Consider the following 26402-nt stretch of genomic DNA (forward strand, 5'->3'; position numbering starts at 1 on the left):
ACTGGTATGAAGAGCATCATGCCTGTTCCCCCATTTACAGAAATTTAAGCCCTAGAAATATTTTGTATCATGAAATACGACTTTTTTAGTTAAATGAAAATTATAAATTTTAAGCTATTTCTTTACAAGCACAAAAATATTAGTATTGCAAAACTTCTGGTTACTTTCCCCCTAAGCTACAAATCACTATACCATTCAACTTGTAGGTGTCAAAACAGTAAAGCAATTGAGCAGCACTACATCTACTCAAAAAAACTGAAGTAACAAACTCAAGCCAATACCTTTCAAGACCTTTTCATGCTCCAAAGGTTAGCATTGTTGAGTTTTCCAGAGTACTCAGTGAGAAGCAATTTTTTCATGCAGCGATCAGTATTAAAGTCTGACGAGCCCTCAAAAAAAGGCTGAAAACAAAAGCTGGAATTTATGACCCAATTAGGTCAGACACCAGTGACTCAATAAGCAAATACACCAGGTCTGCCACGGTTAGAACCTCTAACTCAGCAATGTTCACATTTGGGACTCACACACACTGAAAATGTAATTCTGCCACTTGTCAATTAATTAATAGAAGTAAATTCTAAAGAAAACAAAGCAAGACCAAAGTCTACTCCAGCAATCTCATCCACAAAATTAGGCTATCAGGCTTCTCTTCAAAAAAAAAAAAAAGTGGGTTTTGATCATTGATTTATTAACTATTTAATTTTGTGCCTCACCACCTTCCCGATCTACAAGCTGTTTCCTGTCAGAAAGCACTGATGGTAATGTCCCTCACTATATACACCTTATACAAATATTTATTACAGGCTATCTATAAATTCCCAGAAACTGCCAGCTGTCACTTTTATAGAAGTCTTCAGTTTCAGAATTAAGTCTGAAATGTAATGTGTTTTTCAAATATTCTCTATGGATTTAAGCATAAGACAAACATATTTATACAAATAAGACTTACAGAAGGTAATCAACCTTCACCCTTGAGCAACAGTGTGGTCCAAGACAGTCCACAGCTACAGTAAATGTATCTTCTGGCAGCCTAGAAGGCAGTCCCCCTTCCAAATTAATCATCAATATCAGGCTATCACAATGGCAGATAGGGTCTCCTAAATCACCCCTAGTCATAGGGACATCACAGGATCATCCTGAGGTAACAGTGAATCCATGGGGACACACTGCACTTAGCAGTCTCACTCATGAATTACTGCTGATGCTTCCCTCTCTAGAAAGAGTCTGCAGCTCCTGGATTCTCAGCAAACAAAAATTTTGGTGTGAAACCATGGGGCAATGAAGTTTACTGTCACTTTAATGGCAGTGCTGCTTTAGGATGGCACCAAACAACTATGACCAATTAGTTTCCTACTGACTGTTAAACCAGGCCCATTTCATTGTCCATTTAAAATGACAACTATTTCTGAAAATTTCAAGATACTTAAAGGAATATTTGCTATAAGGAAAAATAAAGAAATTACTAAATCTGTACTCAAGAGAGATTCTCCCAATCTCCTTTCTAAAATTCGCATAGACTGACGTAATACAATGGTTTGCATCTAACTAGACACAATGAGAGTCATTCCACAGAAACAAAATTTTCAAGGCAAACTTGTTTCATCTGGGGGACACACAGCACCTTATTCTGCAATGACTGACTTGTCAATATCTCTAATCTGTGCCTGCATTTGGAATGTAATGTAAACATATAATCAGTCCCAATTTGAAGCACAGTGTATTGCAGAAACTGATAAATATCCTTCTATGGCACTACATGCATTAGTTATAGTTAGTTATAGGAGATACATTTGGTCATCTCAGAACTCATTGTCAGGGCAAGTCCAAGACTGGTATGGTATCCAAGGAATACGCCAGGTACAACAAATACTACTAATAAATTCTCTTCAAATAGTTGCACTGTAAAATAAGTAGAAAACATTCTTAAAGGTGAACACTTCATACCTCCAGAAATATTAGAAAGAAGAAAATTTGAGAAGTGAAATCTTCATTAGTAAGTTTTCCACTGCCATGACACAACCATCTTTATTCCAATATTAGACTGGTTACTCTACATTGATCTTTTTTTGAGAAACTGAAGACTTTTATGGTCGTTAACATTTATTTGATTTATAAAAGATTTGTTGAAGGTTTTTTCCAGAGTACTGTTTTCTACACAGTGGATTTACTGGTTTGGCTAGTTCCTCCAATTCTAACAGCAAACTAGAGCAGTGTCATAGGTCAAGCACCATATTTCTCAAATTACCTTAGCTTTAAGTTTTGTACACATTATTGAAACACTAAAGCTTTTAAAGGTTCTTTCAACCCTTTATCCTATTTCTAACATTCTGATGAACCAAAGAATAAAAAGGAAGCTTATTTTAAGAAAAGCTATCAGAGGAGATGCATGTTATCACTTATTATAAATGCATTTTTAAAAGCGAATCACAAAGACACTTTAAAGTATAGCTGATATTTCATTTTTGTCTATTCTATTAAGAGGCACCAGTCACATGACTGAGTAATATAATTCATTTGAAAGTTTGGTGACAAGGAAGCACAAATCAAAGGCTTCCCAGGAGTACTGACAAGACTAGCTTTTTCCAGTTAAATTCATTTTTGCTGCAGCAACAGTACCAGCTCCAATTTTCATCCTTTCTTCCGTAGTTAGGAGTTACAGTGACAACCCCACTCTCACTGCTGTTATTGTGCTCCTGACTTCTCTCTGTCCAAATTACCAACTTTGACAGCTTCCCAGGAACCTGACCACCATCAACCAGACAGAAACAGAGCTAAGGACACTGCAGGAATTAAGCTTGGCTCTCGCTTGCCTCTCCCTTTCTCAACAGAGAGCTATTGCAACTACATGCAGTTGACTTACCATCCCTCACCATCATAAAATGCCAGGACAGGACAGGGCAGGATGGAGAGGCAGAGGAGTGGGCAAACTCAGCATTAGCACCCTCAGCCATTCATGCAGCCTTTGTGCCAATGCAGACAAAAAAAGAGCTTCCACCCAGACAATCTTATCTTTTGGTTTTAGACTGAGGTTTTGCTGCCCTTATCAGCCGCACCTACAGATCAATTCAGTGACAAAACTGCTAAGCAAAGCATATAAAAAAGGCAAATCTTGTTTATACCTCCTCCTTCCAAAAACATTAAAACTATGACTTTGCCCTCAACATTAACTTCTAGTTATAAAACCCCAGCTGTTTGGCAAACTGTTGTATAATCATTCCAACGAGCCCTCACAGAGGTTTAAACTAAGCATTTCAGTTAAACTTCATTCTTTGGGGGAGTGAGGGTGGGTAGAGAAAGGAAAGCAGGCTGCTACTACTACTACTGAAACAAAACAAGAAGTTTGTTTCCAGCTACTGCTAAATTCACTGTGAATTATTTCACTTGAACCTCCTGAAGTGCCTCAGGAGACATTCTTCTGCATTAAGCTTTCAATTACACTACAAAGCTATACTATAAATTCTTCATCCCTTCACAGCTATACTTAACTGAATGTTGCCATCAGCTACCTGTATTTTACAGACTCAGGGCATACATATATATTTTTAAAACTATTCTATAACATCTGCATTTCCCTTCAACACTCTTCTTGATATCTGCAATATCTACAACTTGCTAGTACTTCTCAGCCATAGGCTTATTCTTTAAGTGTTTAAGAACTGTACTCCACTATTCTCCACAATTTGTCAGTCATTAAGAGCTTTGCATCTTAGCCAAAATTATGTCATAGGCATAAAGAATTGCCAGTAATAATTTCAAATTTATTTTTGTGTATTATTGTAGCAGTAAGTATTGTTACTTTCATTCAGGAATACCAAAGAAGTGCATGATTGAATTGGTAGATAGGATGACACCATTTTTTAAATTCTGGTACCCATCTGGTTAAATGTAGCCCCATTTGGTATCCCCCGCAAAAATCATTTATAATGCTCTTTAAATTTCTCATTGCAGTGCACAACAAGTGTGCCCATTCCTAACCAAATTAATTTTTAACAAATTGAATGAACAGCAATTCCCTACCTGGAAGAAGGATTTGAGGTACCACCTAGTAAGGTTACAACTGCTCATTACAATTTTGGTTTAATATATGTGACTCCCCAGCTGATGTCTAAAATGAACTATTTCAGGTATGTGGATTAAGGAGAAGCCACCTAAACAGCAAATGAAAATAAACAAGGGACAATCTTTCTGTAGGATATGTGAAAAAAGTTGAAGCAGCAGTCTGTTACTGTGGTAAGGAAAAGACAATACAGAACTGTGTACAGTGGCAGAAGTTTCCTAAATGAAGAACTGCTGCTAAAGGAATTATAAGAAGTAATCAAACCTTTCTGTTTGTTTTCATGTTATTCACAAAACTGAGACGTAGTCTGGGAAATCAACAATAACACTTTTCTGCTAATTAATACCCACTCATTGAATGATCTATACGATACAATTAAGGCAAATAGTAACAATTTATGTAATTTACTTTCATTCCCTATGGTTACAAGCTCTTGGGAAATATCAAGTCCTCAGAAACCAGATTCAGGATCCTTGACTCAAGATAGAAACCTAAAAACCAAGCTTGACAAGCTGTAGTAAATCCACTTCTTGAATCTCTGTACAGAGAAATCTAGTCTTGTAAAATATCTTCAGGAAGCAGCTTTGACACATTTGCGATGTTATAAACTCAATTTCAGATTCCATGCTATGATAAAAAAAAAATCCTCCTTCATCTTCATGACAAAGTCTCCTTCGATATCTTGATTCTAAAAAGATATAAAACACTTCACATGTGGCAGATACAAGGAAACTGTGGAAGACTGCAGTTATGTCAAGAGACCTTTTATTGGCAGCACTTCAGTTCGCCCTTGAGGAAAAAGAAATAATTTGTTTTGTTAATCCAATTCCTTTGCATTACAAAGAGCAGCTTCTATATGTATGGTAATCAAAGTTTTCACTTTTTGTAACTTCAGCTTTCCTTGGTCCAGACTTAAAAAGCTACATTTGAGATCAAACCACAGACCAACAGATATGATAAAACTAAGCTAAGAGAACTAACAATTTGTCTCCGGCATTTCCCACAACCAAACAGGTAGAGAGGAAATTTACAGACCACAAAATATAGCCTACATGAGGTTAAAAAGAATGTCAGTAGATAAGCTTCCATTTTTTTGTTAAAATGCTACCTTTAAATCTCCTTAGTGTTCAAAGAAACTGGCTGGCTTTAAAAAAGTCTTTCCAGAAAAAAAATCCCCTATTGACCAAAACCCAATATGTAACTTAACTGCTCCATATAATCAGTTTACAATACAAAAATTAGTCAAAATATTTCTTATGCATCTCTCTCCCATCCACAAAAAACATTAACTTCTATATTAAAGGGAATATCCTAGATTTTAATGTGTAAGCTTTACATATTTTAAAGCAAGTTTTAAATGCAGTAAAAGTTCCTTGAAGGCATAAGCTGGAAAGACATATTAAATCCATGATTTGCTACTCTCCATATTCATTCCACAGAATGATAATAAAATGGATTTTTAGATGGAAAGTTCTCTTAATAATTCAGAACTGTACTCTATTCAAATGACTTAGAAGAACAAGAGTTGACATAACACTCAAACTGTATTAACATAACACTTTAGCTACCTTATTAAGCATGCTTATGTAAGCAATTTGAGTATCTGAAAAAAAACAAGCACTAAAGGTACTAAAATCTTCTTGAAAACCAAGGGATAGTTCGACATCTAGCCTGTTCCTCAGAATCTTTCCCATACACGGACATCTTCTGTCCTCATTTGCCTCCCTTCACACTTCAGTTTGATTTATTTAAAAAAATCTAAGTTATTTCAGCAGCATGGTTATCACTCTCACAGAAAATCTTCACAGCAAATGTAACAATGCTCAGCTATTTTTTCCTCATTCTTCTGTAAATGGGGAAGCCACTGCCACCTCAAATGACACAATTAGCAATACAGGTCTGAGCACTGAACAGAGGATTAAAGTGCACAACTATGTTTGGTCCCAACAGAGCTTTAAAAGATATTTACCCTTTAACTTTTCATTTGATAAGCAAGAAAAGACTGTGTCCACAATTTCTGGAATGCCTGTGTGGGCAATGCCATTTGTAATTCAGGGGGTTGGTGCACTCAAACAATGGTTTATTGGAGATCTTTCAGATACAATTAGACTGCAGACCATTGCTTCCATCACAACACGCCTAGACTCTCCTCAGATTTACACAGGCTATTTATTCACGGGATATTTAACTAGGATGCAGAGGGAGTTACCAGAAGAATGACCATAACCTTGCCTTCTCCATCTATCCCCTACCCTCTCTTTACCCAGTGCACTTGGAAGGAAAAGGAGCCAAGGAGACCAAACAATACCCATCCCCACAGAGCTTTCTGCCCCGCTGCAGAGACTGGGATTTATAATCAAAACTGTCTGGGACACAGGCTGCTGCTAGTGTTGCCTGCAATGCTGGCAGGCTGTTAAAATTACAAAGAGAAAAATGTGCCAAAATATGTACTCTTGCTTGCCAAGCACATAATCCTGATGCATACTTCCTGATAGGAAAAGGATTTAATAAATATGAGACAATTTCCTTTTCCCTTTGCTTAGAAATGATCTTCTTTCCCACATGCTTAAGGCCAGAAAAAAAGAAATAGCACGCCTTTCACATTTAAAAGAAGCTCAGTTAATTCTCTGACTGGAATACTCAGGTTCATTTGAACAAGCATAATCAGTATTTTCTTAGCAACACAGATAACGATCACCATGGCAAATTTTGGAATCTAAGAGAGTCTCTGCCTCCTGTTACTCATGAAACACTTCAAAACACGTTGGAGGGCTGGATTTGTTGGTGGACATAGTCACAGTTGTTCCTGGGCTCACTCCAGTGTGCTGTACTAGTAGCTTCTCTCCTGGGTGGAAACAGCAAGGGAATACCTGTAAAGGATTAGGGGTTTCACACTTGAATCATGGCATGCCCTTGGTTAAAATGAGGAGGGGGAAGTTTGCTACAAACTTTCCAGTCAGAAAGGTAAATTAGAATGCTGGATATACATAAGTTGAGGGACAGCTTCTGTCACTTAAAAAGGCCAAGCAAATCTGTGGATCAAGAAATCAAGTAACAGACAACAGTTAAGGGCTGAGACACTCAAGCTTACTTCATTACTGTAGTGTGTAACTATTCAGTAATTTATTTAGTATATTACCATGAGAGATACTTGTGAAATACTACATAAACCCAGGCTAGAATTTCAAGACTCCTCATAAAGGAAAAACTAAAGGTAGATAACAATATGTTCAATGGATCTGCTGCAAAAACAGTGAAGGAGTTACTGATAACTGTGTTAAAACCCTACATCAAAAATAATTTTAATACACTTAAGAAAACTCTTACTTTCATAATAAGGATTTCAAAGAAGAAACAGTTGTCATTTAGGTCTATGAGAGCTGAGTTTCCAAGTACTGAAAGACACCCAGCAAATTACTTAAGTGTTACTAAGGTAACAATCACAACTCTATTTTCCCTAACTTGCAGCACCCTTCTGGTAGTTAACATCTTTTCCTATTTGCAAAAAAAGGAGGAAATAAGACCTTTCACTCATAACAAGCTGTCAGGGACTTCAATTGCTAAATTATATTCAGCAGTGTGAACATAAAAGCTTAGAGAGGATATAGCAAAACACTTGACATAGTTTTTGGAACAGGTTGTAAGCAAGATGAGTGTCTGCTTCCCAAGTAACAACCGATAAGACAAGAGGAAAACAGCCCCAGGTTGCACCAGGGGAGGTTTAGATTGGATAGAAGGGATAATCTCTTCACTGAAAGGATGGCCTGGCACTGAAACAGGTTGCCCAGAGAAGTGGTTGTCACCATCTCTGGAAGTATTTAAAAGACTTGGGCATGTGATGCTTGGGGACTTGGTTTAGTGGTGGACTTGGCAGTGCTAACCAAACAGTTGGATTCAATAATCTGAAAGGGCTTTTCCAACCCGAACAATTATATGAGCCAATGAACAACAGAGTTTATACAGCAGCAAAACTTTGCCTGACAGCAAAGGGCAGTCTACAAACACTCACTTTTACTAAAAATATTAAGCGTTCTTAAAAGTAAAAAGCAGGCAAAACGGCTAAGGATTTCAGAAAACCAGCTATTAAACCTAATCAAACTGGGAACAATAAATATCAACCATCACCAACTCTGTTAGGAACTGGATAGAAAATATTATTTTGAACTCCAATAAGAACGCTGTTTGAAATATTAGTTGTTGGCCTGGCTTCCTACAGAAGTAAGATCTATGGAATCACACTGCCTGTTCATCTGTTATTTTTCTTTAGTAATGCTTAAGTTTAATGGTGAATTTGAATCAAATTTACCAATGGTCCAGAGATCTCAACAGTACTTACTTTATACAGGACAAAGCCAGTTTGGTAGGAAAGAAGTCCCAACTAGAGAAGAGTGTCTAGTATAAACCCTTAAGTAAAGCTTTTTTATTTGTCTTACTAGCTTTACTGTCAGCACCTAGCAGCCACACAAAATAAATACTTATCTAGTGACAATTTGGATGGTTCTGCATCAAGTATACTTAGGGAATAATATAAGAAAACAAAGAAAAGAGGTACTGACAGAACCAGTTCAGTAGGCTGTGTTAGAGGCATCTATCACAAAATACATCAGACAAGTTCATTTGCAGGCTTTGTAGAACTTAAGCTGCTTAATTAAGTTTCTTAACTTGGGAGAAAATATAAACATAAATCAAGTTACGATATTTTTGAGATTCTATGGTGAAGAGAAAAAAGTCAAGGGTCTTTGACATCTTATTACAAGAATTTTCCAAACGTGATTTAGAACTCTCAATGGCATCTCAACATTTGCTGAAAGGTCAGGAGATACCTCACACTTAGAAACACTCTAGTTTCCTGAGTTTATGTAAGCTACAGTCCAAACATAGATAACAGAGGCACAAGACCACCTAAAAGAAAATAATTATAAAACATTCAGAAATCTCTTAATGCATCCATCTCTACATTTTGAGGATAAAATAATCATAATTTTCATTACATTAAATTTGTCTCAAAAACTTATTTTCCAGATGCCTATCTACTGCTTTATTTCAACATCCTCTCTTGTCTGCACTGCTAGTAATGATTCCAGAAAATCACTGTAACTAACCACATTGTATGTCCTTACTGTCATGTAAGAACTTCTTAAACTGAGAGGTCAGTTTAAAAACATGGTATTACTGTAGGCAATGATAGTATCAGAAGAGATTAATTCCTCTAATTAAATACTGTATAAGAAAAACAAGGAGTATTAAATAAGAAAAATAAGGAGTATTAAAGTCAACATCAACAACAATCAGTGAAGATGTTTCAGAAACATTTTAGCTTTACAGACCAAGTTAAACATTTAAGTCAAAATGTCACGATATTAAGAGGAAATAAAAACCCCGTACAGGAAACAAATCAGCATTTTACTGATCATACTGATCATTGCCTCAAAGGTCTGGCGAGCTCAAACCCGCAGCCATAGTGCCTCACTTCAGGCTGCAAGTCTGATTACGTCTCACTTTCTCTACTTTATGCTATTCAGTAACTAGCTCCAAGTCAGACCTTAAAGTATCACCACCATTTGCACTATGAAGCTCCAAAAACAGCCACAAAGCCCCATCAGCTGTGAGAGAAAAAGACTACACGCATTAACCCACTAGGTGAAATAAGTACAGCTTATCCTAACGGTACCAAAGGCTGCAGAACAAAAAAACATAGGTGACCTAAGGGGAAAAAAAGACTAGTTTAGATTCCTCCTTTTAGTTCTCACCTCAGAAGTTAAGCCCTCCTTAGCAATCAGAATTGGAAAGTTAGTGGAAGTCAAAGCCCAGGATCTCTGTAATGATGAAATCTACATGCAGTGACTTTTCCTTTGCTATCACTTCTCCTTGTGTAGCAGCAAGCTGAGTTTGAAGAGTTTGATCTTTCTGTTCAGTTCTTCAAAACTTCTACGCTAAAATTTGCAGCTGTGTTTTGAAGAAAAGCAGCAATACAACAAAGCATAAAAATAATTCCAAAAAATAAAAAATTAAATCAGCGGAAAAACTTAAACTGCATACAGTAGAACACTCTCTTGGCTGAAAAGCACTGAATTATTGCTAAAATTCCTGCAAACTATTCAAGTTCTTTGCAGAATTACCAGCCTTCAGGGTATCAGCAAAGACTGTTCTGTCATGTGAATTGATGCATACTATTGTAAAGAAAGTGTAGCCTATGGCAGCGCTTCTCAAGTACAAAGACAGGTCAGTAAATTGAAAGGTTTTTCATGCAAAGGAAGATACACCTTAACCGCCATCCAGGCATCTCCTTTAGTCTAGCAGGGCGAATGGAGCAACAGCTGTTTTCAGAAGAAAAGGTCAGAAGCACTGGCTGAATACGGGAGCATATTCGGCTTATCTTGATACTACATAAGGGTCTTTATGCTGCAATCATGTTGATGTGAGACCTGTATTAGATTATCTCATTGCAGCAATAGTTATGTTGCCTATTCTTAATGAAAGTATTCTGAGATGACTGCTTCAATTCCAGCTAAAGCCCTGAATGTGATCACTTTCACATAAAGCCACAAGAAGCCTTCCATACTAAAAGAGTGTAGCATTTTAAAAATACAGCTGTGGATCAAGTAACATTTTACTGCTCACATCAGAAACAAAAAGTTTTGCATAACTTCACAGCAGTTACTTGAATGGTTACTTCACAGCATGTAACCATTAGACCACTCTCAATTCACTACAAATGTTTCTTTAGCGATGACTAGCACAGCAAAAGCCATCTTCAACTCTTCAGCAGCACAGAACTTTGAAAACAACAGCAGTGTTTACTTTAATTCAAGGGGAGACCAAAAAAAGAATAGAAAAAAATGAAGTGGGGAGAAGAGGTAACAAAGGGCTTGTTTGGAACTGAAAGGATGAAAGGGGGAAAATATAGTGAACCACACCTTCAGAGCATAAACTGAAGTGGAGGAGAGGAAAAAAAACCCCATACAACAGTACATCTACTGCTGAAAATGAAAACCCAACTACTGTTGCTTAACACAGCCTCCATTCAGACCAGAGATACTAAGCCTCCTAAGTGCATTCTTCTTTTTAAAGGTTCCACAATAGGAGCAAGCGGTTCAAAAGCATCAGCCTTGCATGATCCATGGACACAGAGCTGCCTGCTGACATCACTACTTCAAGTAGCTCAAAATTAGTATTGAAGAAAAAAGAATTAATATCTAGTTAATATCTAGTTAGTGACCGAATCTGCTCTTCAAATGTTTGCACATATAAGATAGGCATGATCAAAGGTACAAAAGTCACAGTATAAGCTCTCCAAACCAGACAAAGAAATAATGAATCACAGTCAGAAACATCTCAAGTATCTCCAGTTTCAATTCACTCCTACACAGTGGTACATTTTCCCTCTATGCTGTCATAGATTACATGCAATTTCAGGCTAATAATGCTCTGTAAACAAATGTTTAAAGAAAAAACTCTGTAAATTTACTTGATGTTACTGAAAAATTGAAATTATTATAATTTTAGGCTTGCAAAAAATCTATTGGCAGAATTGCCTTTTATAAAAAAGTCCTAATACCCTAATAATAGCAAACAACTATGAAAACAGTACAGGTATAATTCCCATTATAGAAGAATCTTGCTGTTCTAATAAGAATATTTAAAATTTATGAAGCTTTGCTTTGACAGATGACAAATTTGCTATTCTATGATTTTATTTCTCTTTAATTTTATTAAAGACATATACACTGCAAAACTGTCCAACTTAGTTTCTGGATGAAAACCAAGCTAACTGTTCTGTCATGCAAGAAAGTCACTCCAGTCTCTACAACACCCAAAAACTTCAGTAAGACAATTTCCACTCAGCTTTTCAAGTACCAATTATGTACTTGAGCTATCAAATAATAATATACCTGAAGTATCTGGGAAAGCAGTTTTTAAGGGTAAATCAGCAAGATAGGTATTGTCAGATTCCAATGGATGTAGTCAACAAAATAGCAGCCATGTCCCCACCAAGCAGCAAAAAGGAAACACAAGCTTGCCTAGGCGCTGTGGGGTTTTGGAGGATGCATATTCCAGATTAGAGTCAGATTGTAAATCCCTTCAGTCAAGTGGGGTCCTGAACAATAACAAGCTTTTAAACAAATTAAAGAGGAGATTGTTCATGCAGTCACACTTGGGTCAGCCAAGAAAGGACAAGATGTGAAAAATGTGCTTTACACTACAGCCAGGGAGAAAGGTCCTTCCTGAAGTCTCTGGCACGAAGCACCCAGGGAGACTCAAAGATAACCCCATGATTTCTGCAGTCAGGGCTGCAAAGGATGCCAGCCCTGTAACACCCAAACTGAGATACCAGCAGCTTATGAAGCTGTCTCAGAAGTGACTGGCACTGAAGGACAGCTTCTGGCACCCTGACTGCCCGTGCTGGGCTGGATGTTCAAAGGGAAAATCCCTGCCACACGTCATGTCACTGATGCTACATGGAGTAGGCAGGTTGTGTTGATCACACAGCAGGCTCAAATAGGAAAGCCCAATCACCCAGGGATACTGGAAGTCAGCAAGAACTGGCATAAAGGAAGAAATTTCAGACTGCCATCGAAGGAGAAGGTAACATATGCTGAAGAGGCTCCATCTTATAATCATCTACCAGAAAATAAAAAGTAGTACACCCTCTTTACTGACACCTCCTGCCATGCATCGAAAATGGAAAGCTGCCAGATGAAGTCCTACACAAAGAGCTGCAGAAGTTATTGAGCGGATCAAGCCAGAGTGCAGAGCTGAAAGCCATCCAGCAGGCATTAGACATTGCTGAAAGAGAAATGGCCAGTGCTCTACCTCTACACTAACCCATGGATGGCAGCAAATGATCTGGAGGTGGCTGGACCAATGGAAAAAGGTCAACTGGAAGCACAAAGGGAAACCCATCTGGGCTGCTGAAATGTGGCAAGACACCACTGCCTGGGTAGAAAAATTGGCCGTAGAAGTATGTCATGTAGATGCACATGTACCCAAGAGCTGGGCTACCAAAGAACACTGCAACAATGGACAGGTGAATCACACTGCCAAGATTAAGGTGTCTCAGGTGAATATGGACTGGCAACATAAAGGTGAATAATTTCTGGCTCGGGCCCATCATACCTCCTGTCATCAGGGAAGCAATGCAACACACAGATGGGCTTGTGATTGAGGGCTGGACTTAGTCATGGACACTATGTCCCAGGTCATCCCTAACTGTGAAATATGGGCTGCCATCAAGCAGGCCAAGCAGGTAAGGCCTCTGTGGTAAGGTGGACTGCGCTGAAATACAAATATGGGGAGGCCCCACAGATCGATTACATCACACTGCTGCAAACTCACCAAGGCAAGTGCTACACGCTTACCATGGTGGAAACAATCCCTGGAGGGCTGGATACCACCAGGCACATGGCCTGTGCCTGATGCTACTGCCCAGAACACCATCTTGGGCCTTGGAAAGCACGTCCTGTGGCAACATGGCAGCCCTGAGTTGGACAACATTTCAAAACTAGTCTCACAGACATCTGGGCCAGAATACACAGCCCTGAGGGGGTACACCCTATTCCCTATTGTGTGCGAGCCCCAGAGAAAATTGAGCACTACAACAGATTGTTAGAAATCATATGGAAAGCAGTGGGTGATGGGGCCTTGTAACACTGGAATCTACACTTAGCAAAGGCTACCTGGTTTAATTAACACCACAGGCTCCACCAATCGAGCTGGTCCCTCCCAATGAAAACCCCCACATACCATAAAAGGGGATAAAGTCTCTGTGGTGCATTGAGGAATATGAGTTTGGATTGGTCCTGCCTAAAGCAAAGGCAAACCTATCTGCGTGACTGTTTCTGTTCAAGTAGTTGGTGGGTAATGAAGAGGGATGGGGAAACGCAATGAGCCTTAAAGGGACTTTATCTTTGAGGGAGAACAGCCTGTAGTGTTGGATTTTATAACACTGGCTGCTGAAAGACACTGCCACTGAATGCCATAACTACCATGGGCAATGAATATGGTCTGCTCCAGACACATGAGGCTCCTGATGTAGCTCACAACCACCTGGCAGCACACCAGCCCTCCTACCCTGGAAAACAACTAAGATGGGCAGAGCCCAAAGACACAGCCCAAATTAACTCAATGGATGCCTTGGAGGGACATTGACTACTGAAATTATACCTATGCTTATGTGTGTGTACATATATATGTATATATATAGTATGTATACAGCAGGTAGGTGTAGGATTTGTGCATGACATGAATGGTATAGACTAAGGGGTGGGTAATGTCCTGGTTCAAACAATTTCTACAGTAGCCAAGAGGGGGCCTGGCCAGGAGACAAAGATTATTCTATATCACCTCACATCATTTTCTGGGGACACAAGAAGGAGCCCCTTTTGCATTATGAAGTGTGGTGGTGCAGTCAGGCATTCACCAGGCTCTGTGTGGGGAGCACTCACATGTGAGTCACTCACCTCCCTCGTACACTGTTATTAATACTGTTGCTCTTACTGCTCTTTTTCTTTTTTAATTGCTATTTCTAGTAAACTGCTCTCATCTCAACCCACAACCTCTACCTTGTGTGTTTCCAATTCTCCTCTCTATCCAACCGAAGGTGAAAGGGAGGAGGTGTGAGGAAGTAAATGAGCAGCCATGGTTTGGAGTTTTCCAGTAGGAACACTAAATTGGGTTATTTCCTTGCTAAACCTCCTTTAGGATGTCTTGGTGCTGTACCACAGTCTGCTCACAATCACATATAGTGCAAATAGAGATAGCAGGGGCTAAGTGACTGGTTACAACAAAGTGGTGGGAGGCATAACCTGAAACCAGTCAAAAGAAGCTGCTCTTTTCTGGAAAAAATCCATTTCCATACTGATTAAAAAAACCCCCACAGAAACTAACTTGGTTTCTCATAAACAGAGGGATCATCTTTATTCCATTTTATACTGAAAAACAGGAATATGATGAAAGAAAAAGACAGAGTTGACAAGCTACAGAAACCACTTTTAAGCAAGTAATAAAGTTACATTAAATAGGATCTCTGATAATATTAACTTTATTTTCCTTTGAGTTGCTACCTTCATGATCCATTTACCGGGGCACACACAAACATACTGCCTGAGTTACCTGAAACAAAGCATTAGACAGGCAGGTAAAAAAAAAACCAAAAAACCACACACCACAAAAAAAAAAGCCATCACCAAAAACACCCAAAATGAACAAGTAGAAAAAAACCACATTTTTCCCAAAATAAGTGCTTATGCTCTCACCTTCTTGATATAACCAAAGATCTAAAAATAGTCACAGAATATAAAATCACTTCTTGTGTCTTGAGCTGTTAGTTTAACTGCTTACATACTGAGCCTTCTAGCAAGAGTCATGTACTGTTGTGAACCTCGGGAATAACACAACATGAAAACTCAGAATTTTAAAAATAACACTTGTGGAAAAATCTCTGTAGCATAACTACTACTTCAAGTCTTAAAACACTTAACCATACCATTAAAGAAAAACTGACTTGTTTTAAATACGAATAAAAGAACATGCTTGACAGATTTTCAACAGGAAGGATCCATAGATTTTTTTTTAATGAGTATCCTTTACAAGCAAGCAAAGATCATACAGCAGTAAAAGAATGAAGCAGGCTGATATTGACTTCAATAGGCTTAACATGTGGACCACAACATACTAGCGTTTTTCCCATCTCTTTTATTGCAAGTAACTGCACCACACAAATTAATCTTCCCATGTCATTAAACAGTTTATGAAGACAAGATGTTTCAAGACAGAAAATAAGGGCTCATGACAGTGACTAAGCAGTTCATCCAGTAAAAACTGTTTTCATCTGGACCCATTCCAAGGTGTTAACATGCTACAGTAGAACACGTCTTGCCCTTTATCCAGGACATGACGTACCACCACTGGGTAATTTTAGGGTAACCCAACCAGTTTCATACGAGGTTTGCTTTGGAATACAACTCAAGAAATTTTTTTATTTAAAAATCAGGGAAACTGAGCAGAAGATCTAAAAAATGGAAAGAAGATGTATTTTTATCAAGGTGGAAAAAAAGGTTGAAGCAAACTTGCTCCCAATACAGTGGGTACATATTTTGCCTTTCTCACACTAGCCTTTAAAAATCCAATTGCAAGCAGTAAATAAAACTCTTAATTCTTAGCCCAATATATCAAATCTCATGATTCCTCAAGATACAGCATTGGATTTCTTAGCTTTTCAAACAAATCAGCTCAGGCAAGATATACTTCATCTAATGTGTGGGTGTTTCTATAGAGCTTCATTATGCTTTTTGAAACAAAAGGAACAAAATCCAGAATACATGAGACAAGAACTAAATCAGCTTCTGGAGTCATCCTTTCACATCAGGGCTAAAACTGTACCAACTTTTCCAGTGGTAAGTGTCTCACATTTAATACCTGGTCTCTAGTTAAGACTGCAGATATTCTGTTTGGATTCCTGATCTTGTAATGGTCTAAGGATGAAAGTAGATGTAGGGTCATGTCCCTTTTACTAAATTTGCTAAAACCAGTGGGCATATGAGGGAATATGAAGGGGGCAGCAATGTTATTTACATGTGTTGTTTCTTAAAACTAGATTGACCACATCATCCTGCCACTCTCCCCTAGTCAGAACACTGTCATCTATTACTGTGTTCTGTAGCACAATTTCATTTTAGCTTTGGATTAAGTTTTTAAACATACAACTCTCTCACAACAGAGCTCATTTTACAGAGCATTTCTTTCATGGAAAAGGCACCTTTCCTCCAAGAATTTTGTCACCTAAAACCCAGGGTTACAGTATTCCTACCTTCACTCTTACAGTTTAATTTCTACAGTACAAGAACAATGTGCTGGTAACAGCGTAAACTTTTTCCCCAAAACCCCTCAACTATTTAGCCTCAAAACTAAGTCATTCTGAAGTTATGCCATGACACTTAAATAGTATCCTTACTTTCTGAAATGTCTGGGACTAAATCCAGAAGTGACAAAAAACTAATGTTTTAATATGCTACATGTTTCACCTTACTTTTTAATTTAACTCAGTAGAAAATCTGAAGACTATGAAATTTCAGCCTTCAGAAACATGTCTCACCCTTCAGAATGAAAAAATTCAACATGCTTGGAAATACAATGGTCTCAGTATAAGCAAATACAAGGGTGGCAGGGAAGGGTGGAGAACGAAAAATAAATCTCTAAGTGCACATATTTAATACTTAATTAATGAAGCATTAATTGCTCTCTGTAGTATATCCTCAAGCACATACACAGAGTCAAGAAAGCACACTGGGAAAGTGAGGCCAAATACCCAACAGCATAAGTTAACTAATGAGGTAATTGGAGCTCCAAAACACATCTAATACTAGAATCACTTACAACTGGGGTTTGTAAAGAAGGGGCAGTAACACAGATATGTAGCAATCCCAGCCTCCGTCCAAGCAGCTGCCTCTAACCATAACATACGATGATCTTTGACAAATGTTGTCCACAGAGAGGACAAGGCAGCCATAAGACAAAACACAGAAGTATTAATTTAATGCTACAGCCCTCTTTGGTCCTGGTTGTGGGTACCCCCACTCTACCCACCCTCCCTTCACCTCCTTCCCTCCCAGACACTAAGTTTATTTCAGACTCGTGGTCAAATAATATCCTACCAGGAAAAGTACCAAAAAAAGCCACACAAGATAAAAGATTCAGTCCTCTAAGAGAAGATCAATGATATACAGGGCATATTTCTTTAATTGCTTGATGATGAAACAGCAGCAGTTAAAATATTATTTAAACACAGCTTTTAAGTACAATTTCAAAAGGAGAAGCCAAATGGGATAAAACAGCTTCTTTCAACTGAGGAAATAGCAAATAGATTGTTTACAAATAATGTCTACAAAGTACAAAACACTCTATTTGGAAATTGAAACTTTCAGATCCAAAACTGAAATGTACAAAGAAGTTTGCAGGACATACTTTGTATATTCTGACATTTTAACTGATGAATCTCTGCTTTTGTGATTAACTGGAAGTAATAAGAGTGTTTCAACAAATGTGAAACCCAAGCACATTTTTATCACCAGATTTTAACTTTGGTTTGATTTTCAATAGTGGGAGGACAATGCTGAATCAGTTAGAATTCAAAGGTCTGCCTAGTATAAATTCAACTACTTGAATTAAGAATATATATTTTAAATCCCATATAGAGGATAAATGATTATTTCAAATTAGAAAAAGCTGTTCTAATTTTCCATTGTGGTAAGAGAGCACATCATGCATTTTAAATACATACTGAAGCTTTTCATACTGTTAATAACATTCTATGTTCTTAAAACATTGTAGTCAAATTCTTATCCAGGCCACTATAAAGAATGCCACAGTTATAGTCTATACTTCTCTAGCCACAGTAATAGGATAGCAGCAAATTACAGTAAAAACTGGTGTTACATTTAGCTGTACAACACTACTAATTAGAGAGTAATTTCAACAATAAATATTTGGTTAAACTCTGCTTTGTCATCAGTGCAAGCAATTTAAGATGAAACTGATCTTTCAGAGAGTCCATGCTTTTTACTGAGTCTATTTTTATTTTCTGGTTACTGAACATCTTTTCCTATGAAACTTTTCCTATGAAAGTTTTCCAGAACTACTGCTTTGCAAACTAAACCACACAGTGTTAGGAGCAAAAGGGAAGATTCAAGCCTAGAGGACCACGGCAACGCACGGTTCTCTTTTCAACTGTCCTTAGCTAACCCTATTTTACTACCCAATGGCCAGATCTTCTAACAAGATGACCTTGCAATACACACAGGCCACATGACTTAGTAACAGCAAGATAAGCTAAAAGACAAAAGGAACACCTTTATCACACCCTTCAGAGAGAATACAGGGAGGAGAAACCAAGATACAGACAAATATGAGCCCCATGGTAGATACAATATCAAGTAAAACACCCAGTTAACCCCCTAAACACCAACAAAAGTCACCAGTTTTAAAAGAGAGGATCTTCCTGCAATTCTCCTTCACAAGAACTCTCTGAAGAGCCATGCTACTATTAATAAAAGCACTACAGAGATGAACAGTAGTAGTACCTTATCTACTTTAGAAAAAAATTCAACCAAAGAAACACAAACAAAACATGACTACCTGCTTTTGAGAATCTGCAGAGACAATCAGTGTTCACACAAGAGGCCAACCTCACCGAAGTCAGGCATTGAAAGCATCCCACACCTCAGTGCAGTCATGAAACATGCAAAGGCAGCTGTGATGAGCACAGCAAAGGGTTGGCATCTGGCATTTTCCTTTACAACACCAACTCACAGAGTCGTTGTAATGCAGTGTTTCTGTAGTGCCTCTAAGACATCTGACACTACAGCAAGTGAAAAAAACCCTTTTTCCTCCCTAAGTCTGTTAAAATAAATAAACCTGCATTCTTGCTAAACTGTCCCAGCTGCAGTACACACAAGTCTATAATCTCATACTATACATGGAACATACTTTTCTCATTTCACTAGCCAAACAGAACAGCTATTTTTGGATTATCCAATAGTAATTAATCAATATTCTGTTGATATGGCCTTCACTTAGTCCGTAAATCTTTACAAAGTTCTCAAAGACAAGGTGAAGTCTATGAAGGAAATAAGTTACCAGTAAAACTACCTTCACAGAAGAGTGAACACCACAAACTTCCTAAGTAGAAGTCAAAATGTTTACTACATCATCAAGATGTTCTTTTCCATATAAAATTACAAAATGGACAACTCAAGCCATGCAACTGATATTTATTCCTAATTCAAATAAATTACTGATATCTATCATATGAACAGCAAAAATAAATGAAGTTGACACAGAACACAAAATTTTGCCTATTTACTAAATTCAAATAATCAATCTTCTGATTTAAAAAAAAATAAACCATAAATTACCTTTCACTCCAGTAGGAATCTTGAAGATTTGTAGAGTGAAATCAACTAGGACAACTGGGTAACAGCACAGTATCTTCCTTGCCTGTAAGGGAATCATTCAGAGTCACATTACACTAAACAATTAACCCACCAAATAAATTAGAAAACCAGGTAAGTGGCATTGAACAGCGCTAAAATGATGAACATTTTAAGAATGTGAATACCCTGACAAATAGGAAGAGAAAGAAATCCCACACCCAGTCATTTAACTTGCACTTTGATTTTTGTCTCTTAAAAAAAATAGAAGTGTGGAAGTCTATTTTAAAGTCTAACACCCTTAAAGTTTAAAGTAGTCTTTGCTTTCAAAATAGGTCAGAAATAGCCCCTTACAATGCAGTTTGACTTCTTGCATAGCCCAGACGACAACAATCAGACACTTCCACATCCCCTTTTCTTGCTCCCACCCTCTTTCTTGTGTCCACCGATTGTGTGAGTACACAATGAACAGTTTTCCAACATTGCTTTTCTTGGGTTAATTTTGCTTGCAATGAGGAAGACAGCTGACCTTCCTCTTCTCAGTCCCCCCCACTTAAGACCAATTCCAGAATGAAACCACAATTGGACTTAGTACATCTTCCTCATGAAAGCATTCACCCTTGCTTTAGAAATATCTAGTGGCAAATATGCTATACACTGCAATCTTTAGTAAAATCACTTTTAACCTACTGAAATTTACAAACAGTAAATTAAAATGTAGAGAACCTCCTCTTTCAAAAATTAGAGTAGAGCTACACATTAGACATAACTATTAAAAATGTAAACTAATTAGATACTTTTTTTGCCAGCGAATACTTTCATAGCTCTCATCCATGTAACAGGTACATCTACCATCATTTTGTTTCTTCTCTTTTTAATCCTAAAACCGATCCATCTTTTGTACTAAAACATGCTTCCCAGATTAATGCCAAAGGAAATGCCAGTTCAAAAAGGAATCCCACAACCACCAACTACAGAATTTTTTTTACCTTATCATGTATTTTAAATGTTGCTTATAAACCTAGTTTGATTTTTCAAACATCAACTTAAAGAGAACTTTTGTCCAAATTATTTATCACAACCCACAATACCTTCTTTACATGTCTGTACTTCCCAGAACACTTTCCCATTCTCCACCAATGACCCACATTCTTCATTTTTAAAGGCATAACTCAGGAGCTGGTCACATGAAAAATGAATATCCTGCCCATATCCACACTCACAAACTGATTCTGATCATATTCGCTACTAGAAGTAATACAACTCTTCCTCAGGTTACCTTCTCTAAATGACAGCTCTTCAGTGTTGTCACTGAATCCCCACTAAGACACGAGGAAGCCAAACTAGCTTTAGAATGTTACCTTTGTTTCTCTTTGAATCTAAAAAGAAATATGAATTGAGTGCAGTTACTGGAAAATTATCCAAATAGAAGTGGAACAAAAGGTCTGTTTCCAGATGAATGGAGCCTGGAAGCTTATTCCATGCAGCCTTGGACGTTAAGAGGTTTGAATTCCCCCTCTTCTTCACCATCAATAAATGTGCAGAGAGAATATGCATATTTTTAAAAGTCTTGTCTAGGCCATTTAAATTATATTTTTACAATGGAAGCTCATCTGTTTGAGATCCATAACCTCGGAAAACACTGAAGGGAAGGTCATTTTCTAAGCCCAAAGGTAATGAAACTCAGCAGAATGTTGCAATTTATGCAACAGAAAGCAGCTCAACTTCCCACCAAGAGGTCAAGAGCAGACAGAAAGCAGCATGGCCAGCAGAAATGGAAACTTCTTGTAAGGGAGGAAAGCAGCAGCTGAAGCAGAGGGCTTCTGCTGAATATCCTTCCAGGGCCACTGCTGCTTAACCCAGGGCACCACAAAACTGCTTCTGTTCTGTAACTGGTTGGCTCTGCAGCTTAGGGACTCAGTTTTTCTGCTGTTCAAAACATGATGCTAAAGGATGCAGCTTTTCTTTTAGACAGTCTCTAAAAGAAGCATTTTCTCATTTCAACCTCCGCAGGAATGGTCACACACAAGCTTATGAGAATTTGCTAAAGGCTAAGTTCTGTAGAACTGTGCTTCTTGTATTCCGCTAACACTCTGGAAGAACCATGACAGCAGACAGAAAAGGAGGCCATAAAGCTAAGAAAACCAATACGTGTGCTTTAAAACAAATAGAGAATATATAATTTTAATTAAAAACAGGTCTTGGAGAGCTTTACAAGAAGTAAAAACCACACCAAATCTACTGCTTCCTAATTATTACTGGTATCAAAGCACCTTAACCTACGCTTACTCTAGCTGGCTATTACTTGTTCTTTGGCAGTGATTTTTTTCAGAAGGTGGAAATCATAATCATTAAGCTGACAATCCCTCAAAACAACTCCCTTTATGTCAATCAGTGATCCTTCTAGCCACACACATGTGTGCACAATACTATTAACATCAGAAGGGATTAAATTCAACTCAGTGGGGTCTTTACCTGTGGAAGAACGTTGCACTAAAAAAAAAAATGTTACCACAGTGTTAATAGCTCTTTTGAGCATATTCAGGCTTCAGAGTACTATAATCAAAGCCTTACAAAAGAACAATAATAGGAAAAGAACTTTGGACCTAAATTTATAAATAACAAATCTATTTTTTTTAAGATCTCAGTGCATAGTGCTCACAGACTAGGTCGTCAGATCTTGAAAAGGGGACTTACTTTAAAACAGTAGACACAAACCATATAAGAGGATTCTACACTTATTTTTACCCTAATCCTGAAGGGAAGGGAAACTAGGGATGCAAAGTCTTCCTCTGTTTCACCCCCTACCTGATTCTTGATAAACAGCCTCAATGCAGGGGCCTATTTCGCTCATTTTTCTGCAGCTGCCAACTTAGAGATGAAAGAAAGGAACAGCCCAAAATGCAAACAGATGAAGTTATCATGAGGAGAGGAGTGGTGCTCCCGGAGGAAGGAAATTAGGAAGCCAGCCGCCTCTCTTCACGCAGCATTCACGCCACGGATGCGGGGAAAGCACTAAGAGCCATCGGGGCAGGTTTTCGGGGAAAAACACGCCTCTCCTGCTGGCCCCAGACCAGAGGCGGGCGATTCAAGAGCGCGGTAGATGGGGGCACGGCAGGGACCGCGGGAGCCCGCGCAGCGCCGGCCGGGCTGCCCCGAGCTGCGGCCGGAGCCAGCGGGCGCGGCACTGCCCAGAAGGAGGCTTGGAACAGAGCGGCGAGGAGCGGCCCCGCACGGCTCGCCTCGCCGGGACCAGTGCCCAAGGCTGCGGGAAAAGGAGGGAGGGAGGAGCCAGCTGCCCGCCCGCGGCGGAGGGGCTGCGGCTCGGAGCCGCTCGCCCCCGCCGCCCCCGGACGCGCGTCCTCGGGGCCGCTGCCGCCCCCTGCCGGCCGCGGCGCTGACAGCCCCCGTCCGCCCGCCACGCCGCCGCTCGGGGCCGGCACAGAATGAGGGGAAGAAGAAGGGAGGGGGGCAGCTCTAACCCGATCAGCCGGGCCGGCCCCGCCCGCAGCCTCCGCATCCCGCGGCAAGTGGAGCGGACCAGAGAAAACGGCGACAGATACGCGGCAAAGCGGCCCCCAGCGCACCGCCATTCCCCCGCAGCGCTACGGCTGCCCGAGCCCCTCCTCCCCGTCATCCCCCGCTCCCTCGGGACCGCTCCCGCTCCGCTCCGCTCCCGCCGGTACGTACCGCCCGAACGGCCGCTGGCGCCCGCACGCTCCCGAAGTTCCCGGCCGCGGCCGTCAGCCCAGCCCGGGAGAAAACCCCGCCGGCCCCGCCCCCCGGCCAATCCGCGCCCCGCCCGGCCCCGCGCCCCGCCCCCGCCCCGCCCCGCCAAGGCAGCCCTGGCCCCGCCCCCGCCCTCGCCGCGCCGCCATTGGCTGACGCAGTCGTCAATCTCCGCGGGCAGCGTTTCGCCCCCGCCCGCTCTTACTGGGCCGTTTCCAGCGGCCGCTGCCCGTCGGGTGTGCGGTTCTAGCCTGGGGCCGGACGGGCTTCGGGAGCGTCGTCGCAGCGCGGGCATCGCACCGGAGAGACATTGTCCGGCAGCGCCGCTGGCGAGCCGTGGCCCGGGCGAGTCCGGGCAGGGCGCCGGCCGTGCGCGCGGTGCGGTGCCGCTGCCCCGCTGTGTCTCCAAGCGGAACGGGTTCCTGCGGCACCGCGGGCTGCGCGGGCGCGGAGGGGAGCGGTGACCCCTCCCAGCTCTCCGCAGCCCTCGGCAGGTGCCGCCTCCGGCCGCGGCCCCGCGCGCGGTTGGAGCGGCCGCAGCACCGGGATGCCCGAGGGTGCGGGCCCGGAGCGACCCTCCCGTGAGGGGAGGTGGAGGGTCGGGACTGCCGCGGCCTGCGGATAGGATCGGCACCCGTGGGGACCCGGTCGAGAAGAGGCAGCCAGGGGCTTTAGCGTCCTGCTGAGGGACAACGGGAGTGAGGTGAATGAGAGCGTCAGGCTGGGTGTAAGGAAAAAGTTACTCATGCTGCGGACAGCTGGGCCGTGGGAGTGGGTTCCTCAGGGATGTCCACTCCCAGGCAAATGCAGTCCTGAGCAACCTGGACTGACCATGCAGCTGGCCTTGCTGTTGAGCTGGAGGTTTAGGGAGAGGCCTCCTTACAACCTGAATTTTCGAATGGGGGTTGGCTTTCACTTGCCTAAGGTGTTTGGATGTGTGTGTGGGTGCTGACTGCTAAAAGGCTGGATATGAAAAGCTCATGGCAACTGCTGCGCTGCACAGGCTGCAGGCCCTGGGAGTGCTATGGAAACAGAAAATTATTTACATGGTGTGCAGTCATACTGATTTTGCAAAACCCAGCACATAATATATGTTTCCTGTACAAGTTCATCCCTTTCGTGCATTATAAACTGAAGTTAACTACAAACTTCTTGCCTAACCTTCATGCATACCAGGCCATGACTTTTTCTGTAGTGCACAGAGTAGATTTTTCTACTTTGGAGCAGAGCTCTGTAGTAAAATTAGGCATTTTACTACATTTAATCCCTGTGTAATTTCTGGAAAATTAGAAAGCAGGGAATAGGATCTGACTGAGATTGCTGACTGTTCTTTACAGAATTTTGAAGAAATTGTAAGATACCAGGTTTTCTTTCTCAAAAAATCTCTGTGTGATGCCATGTAACACATAGCATTAATCTCATTTTGTGTGAAGAAGTTGATGGATGTTGATGGTTTTCACAGTGCCAATCTTGAGATGCTGGGATTTTATTTAGGGTAGCTTACTAGTGAAAAATAAGTCAACAGGCAATCCACCGTATATTCTACTTATTTCATAATGTGCAACATCAAGAAATCAAGTTCTGTTGGACACCAATTAATATTTTTTCCTTAATCTTAGTGCTTCAGAATTAAAAGCAACCAGGCAGTTCATAGGAGTGCTCTTAAAGGAAATTAATGTAAGCAGAGAGAAGCAATGAGTTGGCGATGAATAGAGAACAGGCACTATTAGGTATTTGTGCTTAATTCCACATGTTTATTCTGCATCCACTGAAAGAGGTTAGGGACCAGTAATTAAAGAAGGAATTATAATGCAAATGCACAAGCAGTTTTAATTTGTTCCAGCTATATTGCTTGATGTTGTAATCTTCATGTTTTATGTATTACACTGCATAATTTAAATAAAGCTGATGAATTATTTTTAGTACCTCTTGCTCCACATTCAAAAACAGCATTAAAAAAGCCTTTTGACTTTTTCAAAGAGGAGATGGAGTATCATTTTTCTTTTTCAGGAAAACCAGTCACTGCAGCTTTAATTTGATACAGCAGATGCTACAATTACCACAGCACTACTGGGTTAGAGTTTTACATCTAGATGCTTTCTATATGGAAGCAGATTCTAAAACTCTGTGTCTGAACTTTCCTGGTTCATTCCTCAGGTGCTCTAGTATCACTAAGCATGAAGAACGACAGGAGAATATGTGCCAGTTTCTCCAGAAAATAATCCAGCAGCTTCCCATGCATGTCTAAAATCAGTAACTACTACTGTAAAAGACCTAACTTATGGGTGCAACAGCAGACACTTGGTCTCTGGTGCTTTCAGAGGCTTCCCAAGTTTGCACCATCCCAGCTGCTGTCTGTCATTGACAGTGTTTATGTGGCTGCCAGTGTTTAATACCATTGGCCCGAGCAAATGTAGTTGACACAGTACTAAAACCAACTGCCCCTGCAACAGTCTTCATTAAAGTTTCCACTTTTGCTAAAACCAATGGGAATGCCTGCAGTGAATCTTCCCTAGATCAGAGAATTCAGGAACTGAATCAAAGGAACTGCTTCTTTTTTCCTCTTTCCTCAGCAAGATTTGGACACTTCTGCTCAGAATCCCAGTTAAAGGTACCTCCCAGAGCTTTATTTACACTCATATTTCTTCTCACACTGGTTTTAGGCCATTTGTTTCTGTAGAAATCTGCGG

General features: G+C 40.2%; 1 protein-coding gene and 1 long non-coding RNA gene across 14 annotated transcripts in view; one reads left to right on the forward strand and one right to left on the reverse strand.

Annotated features, from left to right (window-relative positions):
• LOC134546827 (uncharacterized) overlaps positions 1–11675 on the forward strand; it is a 60383-nt gene extending 48708 nt beyond the window's left edge. Inside the window, exon 3 of the long non-coding RNA XR_010079272.1 lies at positions 11129–11675. This is a non-coding gene — a long non-coding RNA (uncharacterized LOC134546827). The remainder of the gene's footprint in view (positions 1–11128) is intronic.
• EPB41L2 (erythrocyte membrane protein band 4.1 like 2) overlaps positions 1–23762 on the reverse strand; it is a 104201-nt gene extending 80439 nt beyond the window's left edge. For 12 of the 13 annotated variants that reach the window (XM_063390018.1, XM_063390012.1, XM_063390017.1 and 9 more), the window contains exons 1-2: positions 23674–23726; positions 19969–20050 (exon numbers count right to left, since the gene is read on the reverse strand). The gene's annotated coding sequence lies outside the window, so the exon portion shown is untranslated. Of the gene's footprint in view, positions 1–19968; positions 20051–23673 lie in introns of all 13 variants that reach the window. The other variant, XM_063390009.1, reaches the window with a different exon arrangement.
• Between the last annotated feature and the right edge of the window lie 2640 nt (positions 23763–26402).

This window comes from Prinia subflava, chromosome 2 (genome assembly GCF_021018805.1).
Source record: "Prinia subflava isolate CZ2003 ecotype Zambia chromosome 2, Cam_Psub_1.2, whole genome shotgun sequence".
In the NCBI taxonomy this organism is placed as follows: domain Eukaryota; kingdom Metazoa; phylum Chordata; class Aves; order Passeriformes; family Cisticolidae; genus Prinia; species Prinia subflava.